Below are 12,713 nucleotides of genomic sequence, written 5' to 3'. Positions count from 1 at the left end.
CGCCCTATTACCAAATGGGAAACCCACAAATAACTCCCCCAAGAACCAACCCAGATGTTTGTCCTATAGATATAAGACATATAAAAAGAGGGGGGAATGATAGGGTGCTATTAAGAAGTTAAGAATTCTCTATATAGGTATCAATTATAAAACTATAGTTTTCTCCAGCCTGCGGGACTGGTTGCCCGACCTTGGAGTCCTTTCTGTGATCTGTCTGTTAATCAGAAGAGGAGATACATCTCCTAGATTAGCTATTATCTCTTTCAAGCTGTTTTTCCCCAATTATATGTAAATTGTAACTTAATCTGCCTGTTTGCCTGGAAAGGGAGTATCTGGGTGTGAATTCTTTTCTTTCAGATATAGAAATTCTTTGATTTTACTAACAAAAGTTTATTGTTAAATAAGTTGGTGTCTCACCCTCCTGTAAAAGCCACTCCCAGATGGGGAGACAGTCTTGGAGGTGACTCGCTGTCTCCCAGATCTGTGTAATAAAGTGCATTCATGGATATTGCAAAAAACAAAACAAAACAAAACAAAACAAAAACAAAAACAAAAAAAAACACCAGTCACTGGGTCATTCCATCTTTTTGAGGGGTTTCCTCTCTTTCTCTGTCTCTCCACCTTTTCCAGCAGGATGTGTTTTTCCAAGGATTGGCCCCTCCTAAAAACAGCTCAAAATATGTGAGACAAAGTTTCATTATCCTTCCCTCAAAGGAACATCCTAGTGGTACTTCCTTCAAAACAGGCTTATTTGTTTGTTCACAAGTCCATAAGATATTCAGTATTCTTTTCTAACACCATAATTCAAAGACACTGATTTTTCTGTTATTCTTATTCACTGTCCTACTTTCACAGCATAAGAAGTAATCAGAGGTTACATTCGTCAGTGTGGATTACATTTCAACATCAAGAAAACAAAATAAAAAACAAAAAAACAAAACCAAAAACCTCACCTCTAGGACCAATAGGCAAAATCATGATTGATAGAAAAAAGATTGATGTTGTTAAGGATTTCATTTTACTTGGATTCACAATCAATACCCATGGTAGCAGAAGTCAAGAAACCACAAAACATACTGTATTAGGTGAACCTCTTTCAATTGCTATAGAGCAGGGATGTCAGATTAAAGACCAAGATGTGTGAGATCCAAGTCGTGGATATTTTTAATTGCTTCATATGCAAGAGAAAGTTGGACAATGAGTAAAGATGATCGAAAAATAATTTATGCCTTTGAATTGTGGTATTAGTGAAGAGTTTTGAAGAATCTAGTGACTGCCAAAAGAACAAACAAATCTGACTTGGAGCAAGTGCAACCTGGATACTTCTTAGATGAATGGACAGTGACATTTAGGTTTTCATACCCTGGCATACTATGAGGAGTGGCGGTCCTTGGAAAAATAGATTATGCTAGGAAAAACAGAGGGCCAGGGAAAGAGAGGCAGACCCTCAAGGAGATGGATTTGCACAGTGACTACAACAATGCTATTAAGCATGGCAGAGATTGTGAGGCTCCTGTAAGAGAGGGTAAGGTTTCTGTCTGCTGTTCATAGGGTTGCTATGAGTTGTAGTCTACTTCGGGGCACCCAAAACCACAAAATCATGGCTAGAAAGGCTATATAAAACTGATCCTTCCACTGCAGATTGTTTGTGACTCTGTGTCTTTGTGTGTGTCTAGGTGTGTGTTGGGGGGCAGTAAAGATAAAAGGCAGAAAGAACAGAAAGAAGCCAACACTTAAATCATTTGCCTTGGATAATGCACTCAGAAACAGTTGACAATTGACAATAAGTTGGCCATTATCCACTATTTTGCATCATTGTTGTTTTTATGTGCTGTTGAGTCACTTGTGACTCATAGTGACCCTATGTACAACAGCCCTAAACCCTGCCCTATCCTGTACCAATCTTATTGTCTCTGACTCACCCTTACCTCAGTCAGCAAATCAATTAATCTCATTGAGGGTCTTCCTCTCTTGTGCTGTCCCTCCACGCTTCCAAGCTTGACATCCCTCTCTAAGGACTGGTCCCTCCTTGCAACATGTCCAATGTATGTCAGATGAAGCTTCAGAATCCTTGCCTCCAAGGAGCAGCCTGGTCTCATCCTTTCTAGGATGAACCTGTTTGTTCTCCTAGAAGTCCATGGTCTATTCAATACTCCAGCACTATACAGCTCAAAGGCATCAACTCCCCTTCTATCATCCCTAGTCATTGTCCAGCTTTCTGATGCATAGTAAGTAATTGCAAAGACTATGGCCTGGATCAGGTGCATGCAGCTGTTGTTAAGAGCCATTGAGTCGTAGGTGACTCATAGCGATCCTGTGAATGAAAGTCCTCAACACTTGTGTGACTTTCATCCTTTCTCCAGGTTCATAGGGTTTCTGGAGGCAAGTTATTATGGCAGTGGATGCCACACCTGTTTCCAAGCTTCTTTTAATAGGGGAGCTCCACCAAACACTGTCCACCATGGGTAACCATGAACACATTTGACATACCGGTGTCACAATGTTCAGTTTCACAGCAACCACAAGTTACCTCTGTACAGCAAGTGGACACACCAGGGCTATATGACCTAGAAGAATGTTTGAAAAAAGAAAAGAAAAAACAGGCCTGAGGGCTGAGGGCTGTAGCTTAGAAGGCACACACCTTTAGCTTGGTAGCATCACTTTCTGTCCACTAGGCCAACTGATCTCTCTCTATGTTGGTGTTATTGTTGTTAAGTGCTGTCGAGCCATGGGTGACTCAGCGACCCGATGAACAAAAGTCCTCAACACTTGTGTGACTTTCATTCTTTCTCCAGGTTCATAGGGTTTCTGGAGGCAAGCTATATTTAAAAGGAAAAATAACCCCACAGGACATATACTCCCCTCCCCTTGTGTTTTTGAGGAAGGTCATTTCGTTTGGGCAATAGTTCCATTTCTACCAAGCTAAAGCCTCTTGTTACTCAAAGCTTAGCAATAGTTTTATGATTATTTCACCTAAATGAGGCTGAGGTTTATTCTCAGTACTATCTCCTTACAAAATATTTGCATTTGTAAATAAAATCCCAAGGGGAATGTTTATCCTACTCAAGGAAACAAGTTACTTTTCCCCTCTTTGAAGTATCTATTTGCATTCCAACAATATGATACTTACAAATCACTCTGCTACAGCAATTCATTTAAACAACTCCTAGAAGCAATACTTTAAGGAAATAGTAAAGATCTATTTCTTCATTTGAGTGCTCATTATATACCAGGGTTTGAGTGAAATACCTAACATCATGTTCTCATTTAATTCTCCCAACCAGGGAGGCACTGTTATTTTACAAGTAAGGCTCAGAAAACTTAGGTATATTAACCAAAAGTCATGTAGGTATTATGTGTCAGGGCAGACTTTAAATTTTTATTCTAAAGCCTCTTATTCCACATGCTCTATTTGCTTCTTTTTAGATTTTATTGTCACCACCTGTCTGCCAGTTTGTCTCATCTTCTTGTGGCTTGTGTGTTGCATGATGTTGGAAGCGACGCTGTTGGTATTTTAAATACCAGCAGTGCCATCCATAGTGGACAGTCTTCAGCAGAGCTTCTAGACTTAGAGAGAAAGACTGGAAATTAACAGCAAGACTGATATAGTACTAGAAAATCATACTCCTAAGCTGAGGGGCATTTCTCAAAGATGCAGACAGTCATGAGGAGTACAACACTGGGCAGTCTGTCATTCTGTTATACATAATAATAGATCACCATGAATAGAAGACAACCTGGCAGCAACTAACAACAGTAACATTTTTTACTGACCAAGATTGTCAGAGAATGCTGACAGAAGGCATGTCAAAGCACTAGCAGCTCTCTGCAGAAGGTCTGTCCCATAGAAATCTTGGCTCATAGTCTAGGCTTGTATGGCAAATGCCTTGACATTTCCAATCCTTTGTGTTATACACCAGGTGGCTATCATTCAGAAAAGACCTGATGACATCTAACAATAGCTGGCTCTGAGATTGTATCCCCTTTGTTGAAACGGGGGTGGGGGGAGGGTTGGGAGGGGTGCAGAGAGAAATCTGGCTGTGCTACAGTACTTAAGCCCTCGTGGGATTTTGAAAATTCTCTCTTGAACAACAGCAAGTTTCTCTAGGATTGTCTGTGATAGATGCATAGCCTGGGACAATGACACAGGAAATCAGTGAATGCTAAACGTGCCATAAACTACTTAATTAGCACCATAAACACCAAGCTGGCTGAGAATGAGCTCCGAATAGCCTAGCAAGAATGTAGAACTTAGAGGAAAAACAATGACTCAGAAATGTGTGTGAAAAAAGAGCTAGGGGATCATAGGAAAATGATGGGAAGAGCTTGAGCAGAGGGGTGAAAGGTATGTGACTGGGCCTGAGGAGTTAGGGAGAATGTTATAATGCTTTTCGCTCTTTGGAGTAAGAACTGGCTTATGAAGATGGGGAGGGAGGACCCTGGGAATAAATGAAATGAGAAATGAACTTGAAGCCATCACTTCTGTTTCACTGATATTCAAACGTTAACATGCCTTTAGACTCTTCTGTACTCATTGCTTTCTAGAGATAAACACCGGAGCTCAAACAGCTTCTAGCGGGGCCTGTCCTGATAAGCCAAAGGCTTTGTATGGTTTCATCATCAGAAAAGAGCAGAGGGAGTTAAGAGACTAGGCTTCTAGTCTCTGAGGAATTTTGTTTTCTTCTTTTTACATGAGTGATTTCACTATTACCACTGGATTTAAATTCGTTAAGAACTTATAAAAGAGGAAGTCACAATAATGCATATGAAAATACTTCTGTTTCTATTGGTGATAAAGCCCAAGTCGTTGTTAGATGCCATCAGTTGAGTGTGATTTATTGCGATCCTATAAACAACAGATCTAAACCCTGAGCTATCCTATGCCATCCTCATCACCTCCAACACAGGTAAGCTCATTGCTACAGACACTGTGCCAATACATTTTCTTGAGGGTCTTCTTCTCTTCCGCTGACCATCTCCTTTTCTAAGCTTGATGCCCCTTTCCAGGAAATAGCCTCTCCTAGCAATCTGGCCAAAATACATGTGATGAAGTTTCACCATCCTTATCTCTGGTTGCCCTTTTCTCAAGGCATCTGTATAGTTTTCTGGGCAGTCTGTGGGATATTCAGTTCTCTTCTCCAACATCAACAAGCCTATTGTTATTATATGCCATCGAGTTGACTCTGACTCATAATGACTCTATGTACAACAGCTCTAAACCTTTCTCAATCCTAACGCCACGCTTCTCCTCATAGAGCCCAGCCTCTCGGATAATCTGCTCTACATACAGGTTGAAAAGGTATGGAGAGAGGACACATCCCTGGCGTACACCCTTCCCAATTTTGAACCATGCAGTGTTGCCCTGCTCTGTTCTGACGACTGCCTCTTGGTCCAAGTATAGGTTTCGCATAAGCACGATTAAATGTTCTGGGATTCCCATTCTTCTCAGAGTCAGCCACAGTTTGTTATGATCCACACAGTCAAATGCCTTTGCATAATCAATGAAACACAGATAGACATTCTTCTGGTATTCTCTGCTTTCAGCTAAGATCCATCTAACAGCTACAATATCCCTAGTACCATGACCCCTTCTAAACCCAGCCTGGACTTCTGGCAGTTCTCTGCTGATGTACTGTTCCAGTCGTTTTTGGATAATCCTCAGTAGAATCTTGCTTGCATGTGAAATCAATGATATTGTTCTGTAGTTTCCACACTCAGTTGGGTCGCCCTTCTTTGGGATGGGAACAAATATAGACCTCTTCCAGTCAGTTGGCTAAGTGGTTGTTCTCCAGATTTCTTGGCACAACTTGGTGAGCACATCCACGGCAGCATCTGTTAGCTGAAATATGTCAATTGGTATACCATCTATTCCGGGGGCCTTACCAAGTCAAGTAATCTCAATCTTTTCTCCATCTATCATAATGCAGCCAATTGGACTAGCGGTGAGAATTTTTGTTTTCTTGGTATTGAGCTTCAATCCATATTGAAGTCTTTAGTTCTTGACCTTCTACAACAAATTTAACTATGTAGACCACACAAACTGTGTTTAACTCTGAGAAGAATGGGTATCCCAGAACACTTAATTGTGCTTATGTGAAACCCATACTTGGACCAGGAGGCAGTCATCAGAACAGAGCAAGGAAACACTACATGGTTCAAAATCAGGAAAGGTGTATGCCGAGGAATCAGTCTATCTCCACACCTCTTCAATCTCTATGTGGAACAGATCATCCAGGAGACTGATGAGCTTTCTGAGGAGGAATGTGGCATCAGGATTGGAGGACAACCTATGTTTATGCAACAAAGCCTATAGATAGTAATACTACTACATACATTCATTATTGAAGAAAATGCAAATTTTCAGTTAAAGTTTAGTGAAAAGAATCATACAGCTTTTTCCCTAAAAAAAAAAATGAAAGAAAGAGAGAGACAGAGACAGAGAGGAGGTTACAAAGTGCTGGCTCACCAGAAACATCTTAGGAATAGATTTGTTGGGAAATTTAAAAGGGGAAGAATTAGAAACACCTTCATCAAGTCATTGGGAAATGGAGCAGAATAGAGAATGCTTACACCCAGAAAAATCAGACCAGAAGTTATAAGCAGAAACCACTCAACACAAGGAAGGGAAAAGCAATCAAGTTAATGTCGATTTTTTTAAAAATGGTAGAAGAGACCCAGATCCATAGAAAAGGGCAGCTTGGTCAACAGATAGCTAACAGGGTTAGGTGACATGGGGACCTCACATAGGAAATAAACCCTGTGCTGAAATGCGTGGAGAGTTCTCTATTAAGACTCATTTCCAACAACAGGAGACAGGCAGAGTGTGCACTAGAGACCAGGCATCTTCATCTGTAGTTTTTCTTCTGGGGGGATCTCATGTTTCTAAGCAAAGAGAATTATTTATTACCTGTAAAAACAAAGTGGTCAGTATGAGAGCAGCAGCATCTGGCCTCCACTAACTCCACAAAGGTGGAGAATCTCCGCCTAGAGCATCAACAGTACAAAACGGATTCCTATGAGATCTGATATTGCTCTATACTCCTGTATGTTCTAGCAGTTTAAACACAAATTATCCTTCCCATGACTCTAGCTTCTCCATTTTGCTCACTAATTCATTGCAATGGCCACACAGAACACGAACAATTATCATGGTTATGAAATGTATTAGAAAAAGAACAACTTACAGCTCAGGTCAGAAACATTCAGGATACAATTCCTTAATCAGGACAGCTGCTTCTTAGACACATCTGACCTTCAATCTCACAGCCCTGGCCCCTGCCATGTACTTAGGCAAGTGTAACAAAATCCTGCCAATTATATGCCAATTATAAGCTCAGCTCTGGCTCTGTGGGGTGGCAGATTTAAGTTCTGTGTCTCACCTGGGTCAGTGGTCCTCCAACCCCTCTACTGCTCTGTCCTTTCTAGGCTTCAGTCTTACTCTGCTTTTTACAGGAATCTCTGGCCCTGTACTCTCTCCTGTCTTTCTTTCTTTTTTTGTTCTTTTTTATTATTAATTAAAAAAATTTTTTTATTAATTTCAATGAAACTTTACAGAGACTTTGGATTTTCATTCATTTATTATTGCCCTTTTATCCCCTCTCAACCCTCCTCCCCAGTACACTACCCTCTTGGAAAAGTAAAAGAAAAATTCTTTCATTGTTTTACAATCCCTCACCCAAGGTCCACTCCACTATGCAGCCTTCGCTCTGGACTCCTGTCATGACAAAAATACCTAATCACATATCCCTTTTAAACAGTTATCTCCTTCATCTGTTTCAATGCAGTATACATTATTGAACCCATCTTTCTCAGTCTCCCCCCAACCCCGAGGTCAGTCCTGCTTTACAACCATGGCACCATGCAGTATTTGTCCTTTTGTAACTGAGATACTTCACTCAGTATAATGTCCTCCAGGGTCACCCATTTTGAATATTTCATGAGTTCCTTGTTTTTCAATGCAGCATAGTATTGCATTATGTGAATATACCACAGCTTCTCTATTCATTCCTTTTTTGATGGGCACTTAGGTTGTTTCCAATTCCTTGTTATTGTGAACAAGGCCGTGATAAACACGGGTGTGCACTCTCCTTCTTACTTGATGACAGTCCCCTTTTCTATTTCTGAATCTGCTCAACTTAAGCCTAATGAGATAGCAAAACTGACCAATCCCTTCATTAGGGATCTTCTCACCTTATTTGCATGTTCCCGCCTGAAAAGTGCTATTTGCCTTATTTACATTATTAGCAAGCTACCCAATTCCCTTGGTGGGCCACATACATTTAGGTGGATAAAGGGTCGTGTTGCAAACCCAAAGGCAAATGGTTCAAATTCACCAACTGCTGTGCTGGAGAAAGATGCACAGCCTTTCCCATGTAATTTACAACCTCTGCTGGAGGGTTGGCTCTGACAGGATAGCCATGAGTGGAGTTGACGCAGTTATGGGGAAGTTCTTGTGATGTAGTCTATAGTTTCACCCCTACCACAGGGTGGTGCCTCTCTGCTGATTCAAATCCACCAGCAGCTACTTGGAAGAAAGATGGACAATCTCTTCCCATGCCAGTTACAACCTTAGAAACTTTATGGTGGTGGGGTCAGCTATGAGTGAGTTCAGACTAAAGGGCGGTGAGTTTTTTATGAGACCCACCCATGTGGTGAAAGTTAAAGCCAACGGTTAAAAAGACCATATTGAGCAATCTACTACTGCGAGTGAGGAAATGAGAAAACCAAACTCACTGTCATTGAATCAATTCCAGTTCACTGAGACGCTACAGGGTAGAACAGAACTGCCCCACATGACTTCTGAGGCTATGAATCTTTATAGAAGCAGGCTGCTTAGTCTTTTTCCTGTGGTGTTTAAATTGCCAACTATTAGATGAATCCATTGTTCCACCAGGACTCCTAAAGTTGGTAAAGTTGGTAAACCATCACAACTTGATGGTTTAACCAAGTGCTGTGGACTGCTTCCAGGTGTTCAGGCCCAGCGCTGGAAAACGGTTTGCCCCTGGAGTAGACCTTACAGCATGTCTACACAGCCTGAAATTTTGTCTGGGCTGAAAAGAGAATTTAAGGGTGTCACACAAGCTGGAATATCAATGCCAGGGTTCTGAAGGACCGTAGCCTGGATTCTGCTGTTAAAAACATGACTTTTAATGAATCAGTATTTATTGAGCAGTTTTGGGAGTTTTACGAGTGATGCTCACACACAATTATGAAACTGCTCCTATTCTGAATAAATGAGCATATCTTCCAATAGATTTTTTAAAACTTCCTTTTCTCATTTCTTTGTTTTCACCTATATGATTATCCACCTCTTTGATCTCTTTCTTGTCTTCTTCTCTGGCCTTTCTCTGTTCACTGGTTGTTTTTCTCCTTGGAGGTCTTTGTTCACCTTGTACCACTTAGACTTCCTAAATCTCAGTGGTTTTGGACCCTTACTCTTTCTAATTTCCGCTGCTCCCTTCCTGGTGTGTTAAACTGGCTGCACCATTGGATCTAGATTGTATCTCCAAGGGTCTCTAAGGAAGGTTAGGTTGTGTTTGAATTTGGATAAGCCCAGGTATAGGTCCAGAAGGAAAAGGATCAAGATCAGATCAGTCTCTATGAGGTAACAGTAGATACACATCTACCTTCCAACTTATTTACCATTTCTGACATTAGTAATTTCTTACTAATTCTCATCTGGGCTTGACAAGTCATTGCAATGGCCTCATGGAATGCTCAGTTCATATTTATGTAATTTGCTGTATTAGAAAAATAACATGTTATATTTTAGGATCAAGATCAACTTGAAATTACAGGATACAACCCAGGAAATAGAATGTATTTTGTCAGTCAGGATGGTCTCCCACTAGAACAGCTCTTTTGGATGATCTCAACTATGTATGCAAGCAGGTTGCTCCTCTTGGCTTTGTGTATCTCTCTGGCCAGGGCTCTGCTTAGCCTCCTCTTGGCCTTCAAACCTGGCCCCTTCTTAGCCTTATGTCTTACAGCTCTCAGCACAGCTGGGGCATCAGCTACTGTCAACATCTGGATAGCTTGGCCCCCTACTCTACCATTTTCTCTGCTCAGGTGTTTGCATGCAAGGGGTGAGATTACAGCTGCTTCCTCTCTATAGGGCTTCCAGCTTCAATGACGACCTCCTAAAGGGTGCTCAGATCCACTCTGAGGACTGACTTGCCCACCACCACCATCTGCCAGTCTTGTGTTTCCTGCCACTAACCCTGCTGCCATTATTTCTCTGCCATTTAACTTTGTTAAGTTTGGTGCCAGTTCTTTGCTGATTCTCAGAGTCTTCCCTGTTCTAGGTCTTTTCAAAGACCCTAACTGACAGGGAATATGCTCTTGTGTGCTACAGTTCTTCAGTGTTTTCTAGTCCTTGTTTCTCTCTCTGAAAAGCTTCAACAACAACAAAACAAAGAAACAACAACCTAGCAAAACTCTGTGAGATTAACTATTTATTTAAGCAAATTCCTTTTCAATTTCAAGACAATGCTTGCCTAGCAAGATCACAAATGAAATAATCCTGTCAGTGCACCAGAACTTAATTAGTCTTATTGGGTGGATTTATTGGGTCCTATTGGACCTTGTATGATGAATGGATTGAAACTGTCAATAGTTTCATCTCTCTTGGATTCACAATTAACACCCTAGGTACGAGCAGTCAGGAAATAAGGAGACACAATGCACTGGGAAAATCTTCACTTAGTGACCTTTCCAAATTATTAAGGAGTAGTGATGTCAGTTTGAGGACTAAGGCGCATCTGATTCAGGCCATGGTATTTCAGATAACTAGCTATGCATCCAGGACCTACACAATGAATAAGGATGACAGAAAAAGAATTGATGCCTTTGAGCTGTGGTGTTGGAGAAGAGCACTGAATGTTCCATGGATGGCCAAGAAAACAAACAGATATGTCTTGGAGAAGGTGCAGCCAGAGTTAGGCTTTGCCTAACATACTTTGGACATATAGCTAGGAAGTGCTATTTGTTAGAGAGGGACATGATGTTGGGAAGGGTGGAGAGTCGGTGAAGGGGAGCAAGAACCTCAATCAGGTGGATTGATAGGGTGACTGCTGCAAGGCTCTTGTGTGTCAGCAAGTATGAGGATGGTGCAGGATAGAAAAGGGTTCAGGTCTTTTATTCACAGAGTCATTATGAGTTGTGACTGACTTGATGGCACCTAACAACAACAGCAACAACATCAAATTGACCAATCCATGCAAGGTGCATTAAATATACCAATAACAGGGCAGACTGTGGCTCAGTCAATATTCTTTTTACGAAATTATAAACCCAAGGATAGAAGGCTATAAATAAGAGAACTTTGTTCCACTTTACCAGACATGTCTGATTTCCTAGCATTCAGAAATGCCTTAAAATGAACCAATCTGTCAGAAGACTGGTGGAACCTAGTTAAAAGAGGTCTTAGGTATGGCCCATTTATAGTAGGGATGAGCCAAGAGCAATCCTCCTTCTATTTTTTTAATACTATGGCTGAAAGACATGATATGTTTGTTACCTCATAACATAGATACTATAAATGAATGACTTTTAAATGAAATTTATTCTCTTACAGTTTATGGGTCTAAGAGTCCAAAACAGGATGTTGTCTTTACGGGAAGGCTCTGTCTCTTTGCCGGTTCTGGAGGAAGGTCCTTGTTTCTCTCAGCATCTGTAGGCCTTGGAGATCTCCATGTGTCCTGGTCTTTCCTAGTGTCAAGGAGCTTCCCAGTGCAGGGACTTGAGTCCACAAGAAATCACTGCACTCCCGGTATTTCTTTCATGATGGTACTGGGTTTCTCCCTCAGGATTCATTTTCTTTGCTTTTTATCCTAAAAAAGTGTTGCAAATCACACCCTAAGAAAATTCTCCTTGCACTGAAAGGAGGCAGTGATGGGATTAAGTATTTTGCATTCCACCCTGAATCCTTTCACAACTCTCTGGCCTTTCAGATCATGGGACGATGCTTTTATAGCTTCCACATCCTATTATTAGGCACACATTTTGGAGGGGCACAGTTAATCCATGACACATGAGAAAAATTAACATGAGATTTATGGAGAGTGAGTCATTAAAGTTAATTACGTCCATAATTAGGAACAAGAAGAGAAGGACCACAGAAAGGACGGCCTCATGGATGAGATGTTTTCCCACATTTTATATTTGGACAGTGTGTAGGAGTGATCAACATATCCAGACACTATTCACTCTTCAGTTTCAACAAAAACTTAAATTTAGACCCTCAACCTATGTATTCTTTTCCTTAACTAATCACTAAGACCCTTATTAGTAGGGAATGGGAGAAGGTTTGTGTAAGTGACTGGTATTGGGAAAGGAGAATGGGTTTCTGTAAGTGACTCTGTGGAGAAATGATATGTGAATTTTAAAAAAATTCTCCTCTTGAGATATTAAAAAGTAACCAGAAATTCACTGGGGTTTTGGTCGGAAAGTAGGATTATCCCAGAGTGTTTTTTATAACAAATAAGAAGAAAAAACTGTTCTGAAGGAAGTGCAACCAGGTAGATGCCTGGATAGTAAAACTCTGTCTCATATTTTTGCCACACCCGCCTCGCTGTCTTCTCCGGCACGACGCCTGTGTGACAAAATGGGACGTCCGCGCCTGTACGGGGTCTCTGACCTCAAGGATAGCATAAGAAGGAATCTTGCAAGCCCTGTGCTTGTGAGTGGGCTGATGCCTGGATATTTGTTACAGA

This window comes from Elephantulus edwardii, unplaced genomic scaffold (assembly GCF_000299155.1).
Source record: "Elephantulus edwardii isolate Elephantulus edwardi_28Jun2011 unplaced genomic scaffold, EleEdw1.0 scaffold00507, whole genome shotgun sequence".
NCBI lineage: Eukaryota > Metazoa > Chordata > Mammalia > Macroscelidea > Macroscelididae > Elephantulus > Elephantulus edwardii.
Note: the sequence above shows the minus strand (reverse complement) of the source record.